Source organism: Prionailurus bengalensis (assembly GCF_016509475.1).
Source record: "Prionailurus bengalensis isolate Pbe53 chromosome B2 unlocalized genomic scaffold, Fcat_Pben_1.1_paternal_pri B2_random_Un_scaffold_46, whole genome shotgun sequence".
Classification (NCBI taxonomy): Eukaryota; Metazoa; Chordata; class Mammalia; order Carnivora; family Felidae; genus Prionailurus; species Prionailurus bengalensis.
In genome coordinates, this window is record NW_025091153.1 from 57,718 (window position 1) to 69,030 (window position 11,313).

Below are 11,313 nucleotides of genomic sequence, written 5' to 3' on the forward strand. Positions count from 1 at the left end.
TGTTGAACATGCAGTGTGGGCTGGACACCAATATAGGCTACAAGTCCATGAGCAATAGGACCCAGGGACCACCCATTTCCCAGTAACAGTCCCTACACCTTCCATAACTCACCGCCAAGGAGTCTGGGGTCCTGCACCTTTCCTCCCTGGTGACCCAAGTCCCCAGACCCTCAGACTGGACCCCTCAGGCCCTGCTCTCTGCTACCCCGCAGACCCTGAACTGAAAAGCTCATGCTGCTTCCCCAGTCCTAAATCTCATTTCTACCCTGACCAGTGACCCAAAACCTTGGCGGTGCTATAGACTGTGCCCCACACCCCAATTCATATGTTGAAATCTACTCCCCAGTGTGATAATATTGGAAGGTGGGGCCTTTGGGAGGTGATTAAATCATGAGTAGAGCCCCAACGAATGGGATTAGGGTCCTTATAAAAGAGACTTCAGAGAGTGTGTTGTTTAAGGCACCCAATGTGTGGTATTTTGTGACAAACGCTCAAGCAGACCAAGACAAGCTCCAAAACCAGCCCCCACTCAGCTCTCTCTTTCAGTCCCAGACACACTTTAAGGAATCTGGTCACAGGATTTATTCATTTCTTCGCAAATATTCAGTGAGTGCCTCTGTGCCAGGCATGATTCTAGGCCTGGTAGTCATTTAATCAAAACAGACAAAACACCTGCTCTCCTGACATGGTCTGACAGGAAAAACAGACGATGAATAAAAACATAATAAGAGTATTACTGTGGTATTATATACTATGTGTTCCTGTTACGTATTGCTAGGTAGCAGTCCCAAATAATCCCTTTTCAGTAGCTCTCATTCTCTGCATTCACTGGGCTCAGCAGGAAGCTCTTCGGCTCCCTGTGACATGGTCTGGGGCTGTAGTCATCTGGAGGCCCAGCCGATCCAGAACATTCAAGAGCATTCTCTTATGAGGCTGCAGGCAGTACTGTCATCAGCTGGCAGCTTTCTGGGGCTACTGGCAGGGTGATCTAGGCTCTCCTCCACCTGTTCTCCACATGGCTTGGCTGCTCCCAGCTCAGCACCTGGGTTCCAGGAGGGAGTGTTTCAAGCAGCCAAGTCAGAAATCACAAGCCATTTTATGTCAGAAACTCAGAAATCAAGCCATATTACCGTCTCATGTTCTAGTCATCAAAACCAGTCATTGGGGCGCCTGGGTGGCTCCGTCAGTTAAGCAGCCGACTTCGGCTCAGGTCATGATCTTACGGTCCGTGAGTTCGAGCCCCACATTGGGCTCTGTGCTGACAGCTCAGAGCCTGGAGCCTGTTTCAGATTCTGGGTCTCCCTCTCTCTGACCCTCCCCCATTCATGCTGTCTCCCTCTGTCTCAAAAATAAATAAACGTTAAAAAAAATAATAAAAAAAAAAAACAGTCATTGATGGGGCACCTGGGTGGTTCAGTCAGTTAAGCAGCCGACTCTTTTTTTTTTTTCAATATATAAAATTTATTGTCAAATTGGTTTCCATACAACACCCAGTGCTCATCTCAAAAGGTGCCCTCCTCAATACCCATCACCCACCCTCCCCTCCCTCCCACCCCCCATCAACCCTCAGTTTGTTCTCAGTTTTTAAGAGTCTCTTATGCTTTGGCTCTCTCCCACTCTAACCTCTTTTTTTTTTCTCCCCCTCCCCCATGGGTTTCTGTTAAGTTTCTCACGATCCACATAAGAGTGAAAACATATGGTATCTGTCTTTCTCTGTATGGCTTATTTCACTTAGCATCACACTCTCCAGTTCCATCCACGTTGCTACAAAGGGCCATAATCCGTTCTTTCTCATTGCCATGTAGTACTCCATTGTGTATATAAACCACAATTTCTTTATCCATTCATCAGTTGATGGACATTTAGGCTCTTTCCATAATTTGGCTATTGTTGAGAGTGCGAGCAGCCGACTCTTAATTTCGACTCAGGTCATGATCCCAGGGTCACAAGATTGAGCCCTGCATTGGGCTCTGCATTGTAGGGTGCAGAAGGGACTTGGAGAAGGTCTGGGGTCAATGACGGCTTCAGCCAGAGCTGGAAAGATGAGAGAAGCAAACCTGTCCTCTCTGTCTCACTTAGAGGGCAGCAGTGCTCTGCCATGTGAATGGCTGGCTCTGTGCTTTCTTCCCCAGTGTCCTCAACAGTGAAGGTCAGGAACCAGGGTGGGGAGAGGAAAGTAGGGATCCCAGGTTAATATAAGGCCTTTTTCCAAGAAATGCCCTGGTGCACCAGAATGGATGACCAACCATTGGGGTGCTATGGTTGCTTCTGTTGCTTTTGTTATTGCCATTATTGTGTGTGTCCTTTCATATAAGAAGAAATCACCAGCAGCTGAGGGAAACCCAGGTGAGAATCTGGGCAGATGGTGGGATGGGAGGGGCTTTCCTGGGGTATGGGATCCCTCATCTGTATCCGCACAGATCGGAGGGGACGACAAGCTCCTGTAACAGGAGTGGGAAGTGTGAGTGCTGAGGTGGCCTGTGAGCCACATCTGCATCCACACCCTTAGCCCTGCTCACAGCCAGGGTCACCGGGGCCTTGAGTGTGGAGCATGGCCACTTCTGGCTCTGGCTGAGGATTGGGCAGCGAGGGCTGCGCTCCCTGCTCAGCACTTGACCCTACCTCTCTCTACTCTCAGACTCAGCAGGGCTCACCCCGGGGTGATGCGTGGCAATTATGTCCTGACTGCAGAGGGCTCAGGAGATCATGGGATCAGAGGGGCACAAGCAAGAAAGGGTCAGAGAGCTAGCAGGGAGGGATTCAACACTGGGGAGGAATCCAGACAAGAGTTGATGACCCTATTTCCTTCCTATGTGCACCCTTTCCCCAATCTCTCCAGCCATCATGAGGAATCCAAGAAAAAGACCCACAAGACCACACCTAGGGGTCAGTCTGTGGTGCCAGAGCCCTGCCTATGATGTTCCACTGGGAGGATCCACTTATAGCAGATAGATGAGTCCTAAGCACAGATGGTCACCTCTGTCTACTATGCAGCCCCTGAAACTGTTCCTCCAGGGCCTGTGTCCTGAATTGTTCTTCTTGGTCACTCCCACCTGTACTCTTTCCTGGCTCCCTCTACCTGCCCCTATGCTTCCTAGAGTTTCTTTGTGGATCATATGCAAAAGGAGATGTGGATCCCTCTTGACCTTTTGGGCAGAGGGGACAGGTCATTCTCAGGGCAGCTGTGCCCACTGGTTTGATCCTACCTCCCAGATTTGCCTTGCCCAGTCTCTCAGGGCACAGCCCAAAATACCATTTAGAGCAGAGCATGTGGACTGTGCCCTGTGGCCTCACTTTGCCTCTTTGATCCAGCTCCCTTCCTCAGGGTGGCCACTGCCCTGAAGAATTAGAGGAAGGGATGGTCAACGTGATTTCCCTGTAATCAGGCTGCTTGAGGGGAGGGAAATAAGGAAACAGGTTTTGCATTTGGGCAAAGAACAAATGGACGCATGAAGCAGGGAAAGGTTGGGGAAGGCAGGGCCTGGGGATCTTCTGTTGATTCTACCACCTCTGTGTGACCATCATGGAGGCTGGCTGCTTTCTCACTCTTGAACCTAATCTGTTTATATGTTGGTCCTCGGTCTGGGGCAGCCTGGGATATTCACCCTGCCCCACGTTGAGGCGCTCTGACCATGTCACAACCAGAGTAAAGGCCATGCAGGTCTGCGGTTGTTCCCGCTGTCTCCTGGGGTGGTCCTCCCAGAGGGAACATCAGTTCTAGTTCCTTGGGATCAAAATGGTTGCCTCATATGTCACTGGTGCATTTGCTGGAGAAAGAGCAGGAAAGTCATGCGTTAATTTCTCAAACGCCTGCTTTAAATGTTGGTGTCCAAACAAGTGATTTCCATTAATTTACCTTAATGAGAAGAATTCCCTTGAGCAGTGAGCTTCCTAGGCATATAAAGTGGAACAAAAATTCAAAGGAAGGCACTGTCTGGGAGGGTTCCATGTGGGCGGTGGGGGGAGGTGGTGCAGTGGCATCTCAGGGTGCAGAGAGTGGACAGACAGCCTCACCTAGGAAGTCTTAATAACTCCTACACCTCAAGAGAACCTTGCTACAGCATTGCCTGCCTTGCCTGGTCCAGTCCCTGCTAAGATCAGGGCAGGAAGGCCCTGGCAGCCTCAGACAAGCAGCACTTGGGGACAAGCTCTGATTCCAGGTGCATGTGGGCCAGGAAGGAGGAGGGAAGGCCAAGTGCAGTCTGCAAGCCTGGGCCAGGGGTGAGGTTGGAGGGCAAGGTCAGGCCTTTATGAAGGTGGAGTGCTCCTGAGTCAGGTCAAGTGCAGACCCCACCGCAGCCCACTTCTTCTAGACGGGACCTGCTGGTCACCTGGGTTTTCTGATGTGCCTTCCAGTTAGGAGCTGCTGGCTTAGCGCTACAGGAAGGGGGAAGCTGAGCTGCAGGTGGAGTCAGTGCTTGTGGCAGAGGGGCCAGAAAGCAGACACTTGTGCGCAGGTGCTTATGCGGGTGGGGAGCCGGACAGCTAGGGAGAAGGACTGTGTTTGTGACCATTGCCTGACCTGGAACAACAAGCAACAGGGACATGTCTTTCAGGGAGGGTCTGTACTCTGCTGGGGGATGGGTCGAGGCTTGAGAGGGAGGAAGAGATTGAATTTCTGCTCCAGGGTGTTGTCCTTGATCCTGAGGCCCTTTCCTGCTCCTGTCTGGTGGTTGGTGGAAGCAGAGGAATGTTGAGGGATCATGGGGGGAGACTAGCAAGGGTTGGAAAAAGGGTGAGAGAGGAAAAAAAGTGAGGGTACTGGGCCACTTGGGTGGCTCAGTGGGTTAAGCATCCCACCTTGGTTCAGGTCATGATCTCATGGTTCGTGGGTCAAGCCCGAGTCAAGCTGTCTGCTGTCACCACAGAGCCCACTTCAGATCCTCTGTCTCCCCCTGTCTCTTAAATAAATTAATAAAGAGAATTAAAGAAAAAGGAAAAAATATTGTATAAAAAAAATGAGGGTTCTATCCTCCTTCACAGAAAGGCCAAGCTGAGATTGCAGCATCTGAAGAGAAGTCCTGAGACTCACAAAGCAACATTCTACACCAGTTGGGCTTCTACTGGCTTCTCTTTTCCCCCAGAGCTTGTGACCTTCAAGACCTGGATCAACACTAGATGGCAGCACAGGGCACTTAACTGCCTCACTGTACTCTCCACTGAGAGCCAGCACCACCTGCAGCTCTGTGAGGAGGCCTTTTGGTATTTTCTGGACCATTCAGATCTCCAGATGAAGGTAGCCCCAGCTCATGTCACATGAAGCAGAAGAGCTGCCCACCGAGCTGATCCGACCTACAGAATGAGAGAGAATTAAAAGGTGGTTGTTGGGTTTTTTTTTTAATTTGAGAGAGAGAGAGAGAGAGAGAGAGCACGCAGAGGGGAAAGAGGCAGAGGAAGAGAGGGAGAGAATCTTAAGCAGGCTCCATGCTCAGCAAGGAGTCTGATGGGGGGCTCCATCCCACAACCCTGGGTCATGACCTGAGCTGAAATCAAGAGCCTGACGCTCAACCACCTGAGCCGCTCAGGTGCCCCTAAGAAGTGGTTGTTTTATTTGTAGATTTTTGGTTACCTAGCAACAGGTCACAGGAATATGTACCATACAATGTACTGCTTGCTATTAGTATGTTTTATTTATTGTCTGTCTTTCTTATCAGATGGTCAGCATTAGGAGAATATATGTTCTGTTTCATTAAATGAGTACAGGGCCTAACACAGAGATTGGCACAGAGGCATTCACTTAATATACTTGGAAATAGGAGGGAAGGAAGGAAGGAAGGAAGGAAGGCAGGCTGTGACCAGAATTCCTTAACGTTTACTTTGAGACTGGAAAGAGGAAAGTTCATGGGTGTTTGGTGTGGTGGGTCCTGTACACATGTGGCTGCATCTGCATGTGTTCCTATGTGAGTTTAGAGCCTGCCTGTTGGTCTTGGTTGCCTGAGAAAGCAACCAGGGCTATGCACAGTGTCTCCTGCACTCACGTTTCAATCAATTGGGAACTGTAGACAGGCAGCGCTTAACCACCAGATGCCTTTAAGATGTCTGGGACTCAGGAAGGGGCTTTTCCTGTTGTAGGTCATTAGCACAGCTACAGGGATTAAGGTCCTTGGGAGCTCCTGACTGGCTGACCTCAAATTTCTTGGTTAGCCATCAGGGTACAAATGAGATTTGAGCTTGGGTACCAGAGGTCCTGACTCAAGTGTTATGGGTAGCAGATGGTGCGACCTGAAGTGGTCAGGAGAGAAGATTGTGGCATTTACAGCACTAAAGGAAAGAGTCAGTATCCCAGCCTCTAGCATCAGAGGCAGCAGCAAGACCAAGTGACAGGGACTCCTAGGTCCAAGGTCCTCTGTGGAAAGTGCCAGAATGTGTACTGGAGCATCCAGCATGTTTGTGGGTCTAGGAATCAACCTTAATGGCCTAGAGACCTTTTTCTTCTGTCAGGCCAGAGTCCCTGGTTATTCAATGGGGAGGAAACATCAGTGTCAGTGTAGATTTGGGGAAACACTTTACAAGCCAAACATGACCCAAGGGGTCTGCCCCCTGTATGTAGAGCCCTATCCTTATGCAGTAGCTGAGGGAGACCTTGGGGAGGTCCTGGCTAAGCAGGTAAAAGGGGAGCTTGGGGCTTCTGTCTTCAGCACTGTGGCCACACTGAGGCATTGTCACTCTGCTCTCAGTTTCTCACTGAACAACACTGGTGGAAAGGTGGGCAGAATGTAGAAAGTTACCACGCACACATGCTCAGGGGGAAGCATGGCTGAAAAATGACTTTGGAAGAGCTGAAATGTGAACCTCAGGCTGCTTTCTGGCACACAGACTACAATGATCAAAAATCAAAACAAAAACAAACCGGCTAATGGGAAGAATCTGGTTTTCAGAGTTACCACATTATAAGATTGAGATGACCAGTTTTCCACAACAACAAAACACAAAGTATACAACGAAACAGGAAAATATGATTCATTGAAACAAACAAAGAAAACCTAGAAAACATCCCTGTGAAAGATCAGAATGTGGACTTACTAGAAGTAATTTATTTATTTTTAAAAATTGTTTTTAAAGTTTTTTTTTTTTTGAGAGAGAGAAACAGAGAGAAACAGAGTGTGAGCAGGGAGAGGCAGAGAGAGAGGGAGATACAGATCTGAAGCAAACTCCAGGCTCTGAGCTGTCAGCACAGAGCCCGACATGGGGCTCGAACCCACATACCATGAGATCATGACCTGAGCTGAAGTCAGATGCTTAATCGACTGAGCCACCCAGGTGTCCATAGACAAGTACTTTAAACCAACTGTCTGTAAGATGCTCAAAGAATTAAAGGAAATCACAAAAAATCAAGACATTGAGCTAAGAATAAAATAAAATATCAACAAAGAGATACAAAGCACGAAAAGAAACTGAAAGTCCAGTGCTGATATGTACAATAACTGTAATGAAAAATTTATGAGAGGTTTCAAGAGCAGATTACAGTAATCAGAACAAAGAATCACTGAGCATGAACATAGGACAATTGAAGTGATCACATCTGAGGAACCAAATGAAAAACACTAAAGACAAGTGAACAGAGCCTAGGGGAGCACTGAGACACCAGAAAGGGGACCCACATATGCATTGTGGGAGTCCCAGACAGAAGACAGAGAATAAAGTAAGAGAGATTATTTGAAGAAATAATGGCTGAAAACTTGGTCCAAATTGATGAAAGATGTAAATATAAACATCCAGGAAGAACAGTAAATTCCATTTAAGGTGAACGCAAAGACATCCACACCAAGACACATTATAATGAAACTGTTGAAAACCAAAGGCAAAGAAAGAGTCTTGAAAGCACTAAGAGAAAAGGGACTCATTGTATACAAGCATTCCTTTAAAAAATGGCAGGTTTGTCATCAGAAACCCTAGAGACCAGAAGGCAATGGGCTGATACGCCGTGTGCTGAAAGAAAAATATTCAATTAAGAATCCTATATCTGCAAAATGGGTCTTCAAAGTGAGCGAGCAATGATGACATTCGCTGGTCAACAAAGGCTGACAGAATTCATTTCCACCATAGTTTCCCTGCAAGGTCTGCAAAGGGAATCCTTCAGGATGAAAGGACACTGGACAGTCACTGAAGCTGTGTGAAGAAATACAGACCTCAGTGAAGGTAAATAAATGGGCAATTATAAACGTAGTATTAGTGTGACTTTGGTTTGTAACTCTAGTGTTTGTTGTCTACATGATTTTTTTTTAATTTTTTTTAACGTTTATTTATTTTTGAGACAGAGAGAGACAGAGCATGAACAGGGTAGGGGCAGAGAGAGAGGGAGACACAGAATCTGAAACAGGCTCCAGGCTCTGAGCTGTCAGCACAGAGCCCAACGCGGGGCTCGAACCCACGGACCATGAGATCATGACTTGAGCCTAAGTCAGACGCTTAACCGACCAAGCCATCCAGGCGCCCCTTGTCTACATGATTTAAATGACTGATACATGAAAGAAAAAGCCACTATTATCATACCTTTGAATTGTAACTCCACTTTTTGTTTTTGACTTGATTTGACAAATACACGAAAACAATTATTAGTCTGTTTTGGGACAGTGTACAAAGATGTAATTTTCTGACATCAATTACTGCAAGGGGATCAGATGGAGCTGTATAAAATGAGACTTTTGGTTTGTTATTGAAGATAAGCTTGTAGAAATACACATTAGAGGGCTATACTTTTAGGATGTGTAATGTGATCCCCATGGTAAACACAAAGAAAATGTCTATAGAGTAATATATGTAAAAGGAAATAAGAAGGAATTAAACCATTTCACTAAAAAATGAAACTAAACAAACACTAAAACAATAAATCCAGAAATGAGGAACAACATAATTATAAGGCATATAGAAAATAGCCAAATATCAGAGACATGTCCCTCCTTATCAGCAATTACTTTGAATCTAAATGAATTAAATGCTCCAATCAAAACCAGACGCTTGGCAGAACGGTAACAGAAAGATAATCTAACTCTATGTTGTCTAAAAGAGACTCACTTTATCCAAAAACACAAATAGTTTGACAGTGAAAAGAAGGAAAAGGTATCCCCTGCCCACAGTAACCAAGAGAGAACTGGAGTATTTCTTCTGATATCAGACCAAATAGACTTTAAATCAAAGAAATTTAGAAGGGACAAAAAAGAATAGTAAATATTAATAAAAGTTTTAATATAGCAGGAAGATATAACAATGATAAACTTCTAGAATTTAATAACAGATCAACAAACTATGTGAGCAAAACTTGATAGAAGGGAGAAGTAGGGATCAGCAATAGTAGCTGGAGAATTCACTCTCCCATTCTCAAAGCTGGATAGAGCACCCCGCAGAAGAAAAGTAGAGAAACACAGATCTGGAGCAACATAAACCAGCTAGATCTGACACACGTACCCAGCACTCCACCCACAAATAACAGAATACACGTTCTTCTCCAGCGCACATGGGACGTTGTCCAGGATACACCATATGTTAGACCACAAACTAAGACTCAACAGTATTAAAAAGGAGCTATCAGACAAACTATCTTTTCCTACCACAATGGGATACAGTTAGAAATCAAAACCAAAAGGAAAACTGGAAAATTGACAAAGTGGAGGAAATCAAACACACTCTTAACCAATGGGCCCAAAGAAATCCCAAGTGAACTATTTAAAAAATATTTATATCGGTGACCAACTCCTTCCTTAGCAAGGGTTCTGCTTGCCCCCTCGGTTCTCTGTCCTCCTTCCTCCTGCCAGGAGAAATGGCCCTGTGTTTGGAGACTGAGGAGAAGCAGAGAAAGGACAGTAAGGGTGAAGAAAGACCTGGCTGCGTCTTGGGGGGCTTCTGTAGTGCCAGAAGGGGAGGTGGCAGAAAGTACAGGTGGTTCACACCTTGTGGAGGACAGTGCGTGGGCAGGGGCTCCCTTCCAGCTCTTTCTTCCTGACACCTCAGGTGCAGAAGAGTAATCTCTCCTTTAGTGAACTATGTGTCCTCTTCTGCTGTCTGCCTTCCCTGGGAAAATGGCTTCAAAATTAGCATTTTTGCCACCTGATCCAACTTACATGCTGATGTATGATGAATGTGGAAGCCTCTGGACTTTACATCAATCACAACCAGCAGACTGGCAGCACTCTTCCAGACAAAGAGATGCTATTAGAGTTTACTGACTAGAACCAATAAAGGCAGCAGAATTCCTGCATGTTTATGCTTGTTCACCCAATGTCAAGTACACTTTATTCTTCTCACATGAAAGTGCCGTTGATCTTGGTCAGATGAGCAGCTTTACATAGGACTGGGATCACGGAGTAATAGTCATATGTTCTCATAGGATTATTCTGGGATGGCGCAAGGTCTGGGAAACCAACAGAGAAGAACCTCTGTGCGGATATAGAAGCTGCTTGGCTTGCTCTTAGGACAAGATATGGATAACGCCCTGAAAATGTGATTCTATAATGGCCAAATTAGAGAGAGACAGTACCATTTGTGGATCTTGCAGTTTGGTGTAAGAGTGCTTGCATAATTCTTCATTCCCCTTTGACCTCCGCAATGCCAGTCGCTTTTCCTGATACCATGAAGACCTACTGTTTGGATGCATTCCCAAACATTGACAAAGTCTCTAAGATAACTTCTCCAGTATTAACAATTTACGGGACTGAAGGTGAAGTCAGTGACTTTTCACATGGCCTCACATTGTTTGAGTCTTCCCAAAGACCCGTGGATCCTCTGTGGGTAAAAGGGACCGTCACAATGATATGGAACATGAGGGACAGCACCTTGAAAGCTTGAAACAGTTTGGATCACAGGAACGGGTCAATTTGCAAATTAGTCTGTAAATTTGTATACTGGGTTTTCCTTTCTTGCTGTGCTGAATTCTTTGGTAAATAACATGAAGCCTGAAGGTTTTGTTTGCAAATCATGTGAGCTGCCTTCATAAATGTACCGGTAATGAATTGTAAACAGACTTAATGGAGGCTTTAATTACCAGAACTGGAAACTGGAAATAACAGTACCATGCAATCAGGTTATGTAATTTGTATTTTTTCTGTGAATTTTTTAAACATTAAAATAAGTACTGTGTAAGATTTTAATTCTATAAAACCAAGTGCTGTAAAATTATTGCCAGCTATTTTTGCATAGCAGAAACACATTTATAAATATTTTTAAAACATCTCAGGGCACTGGGTGGCTCAATCAGTGAAGCATCTGACTTGATTTCAGCTCAGGTCATGATTTGTTTTGTGAATCCTAGCTCCACATCAGGCTCTGTGCTGACAGTGCAGAGCCTGCTTGTGATTCTCTCTCTCCCTCTCTCTCTGC

The 11,313-nt window shown here is 45.9% G+C and overlaps 1 pseudogene; it reads left to right on the forward strand.

Annotated features, from left to right (window-relative positions):
- Positions 1 to 6,519: 6,519 nt before the first annotated feature.
- LOC122478277 lies at positions 6,520 to 10,829 on the forward strand (annotated as a pseudogene).
- The last annotated feature ends 484 nt before the right edge of the window (positions 10,830 to 11,313 follow it).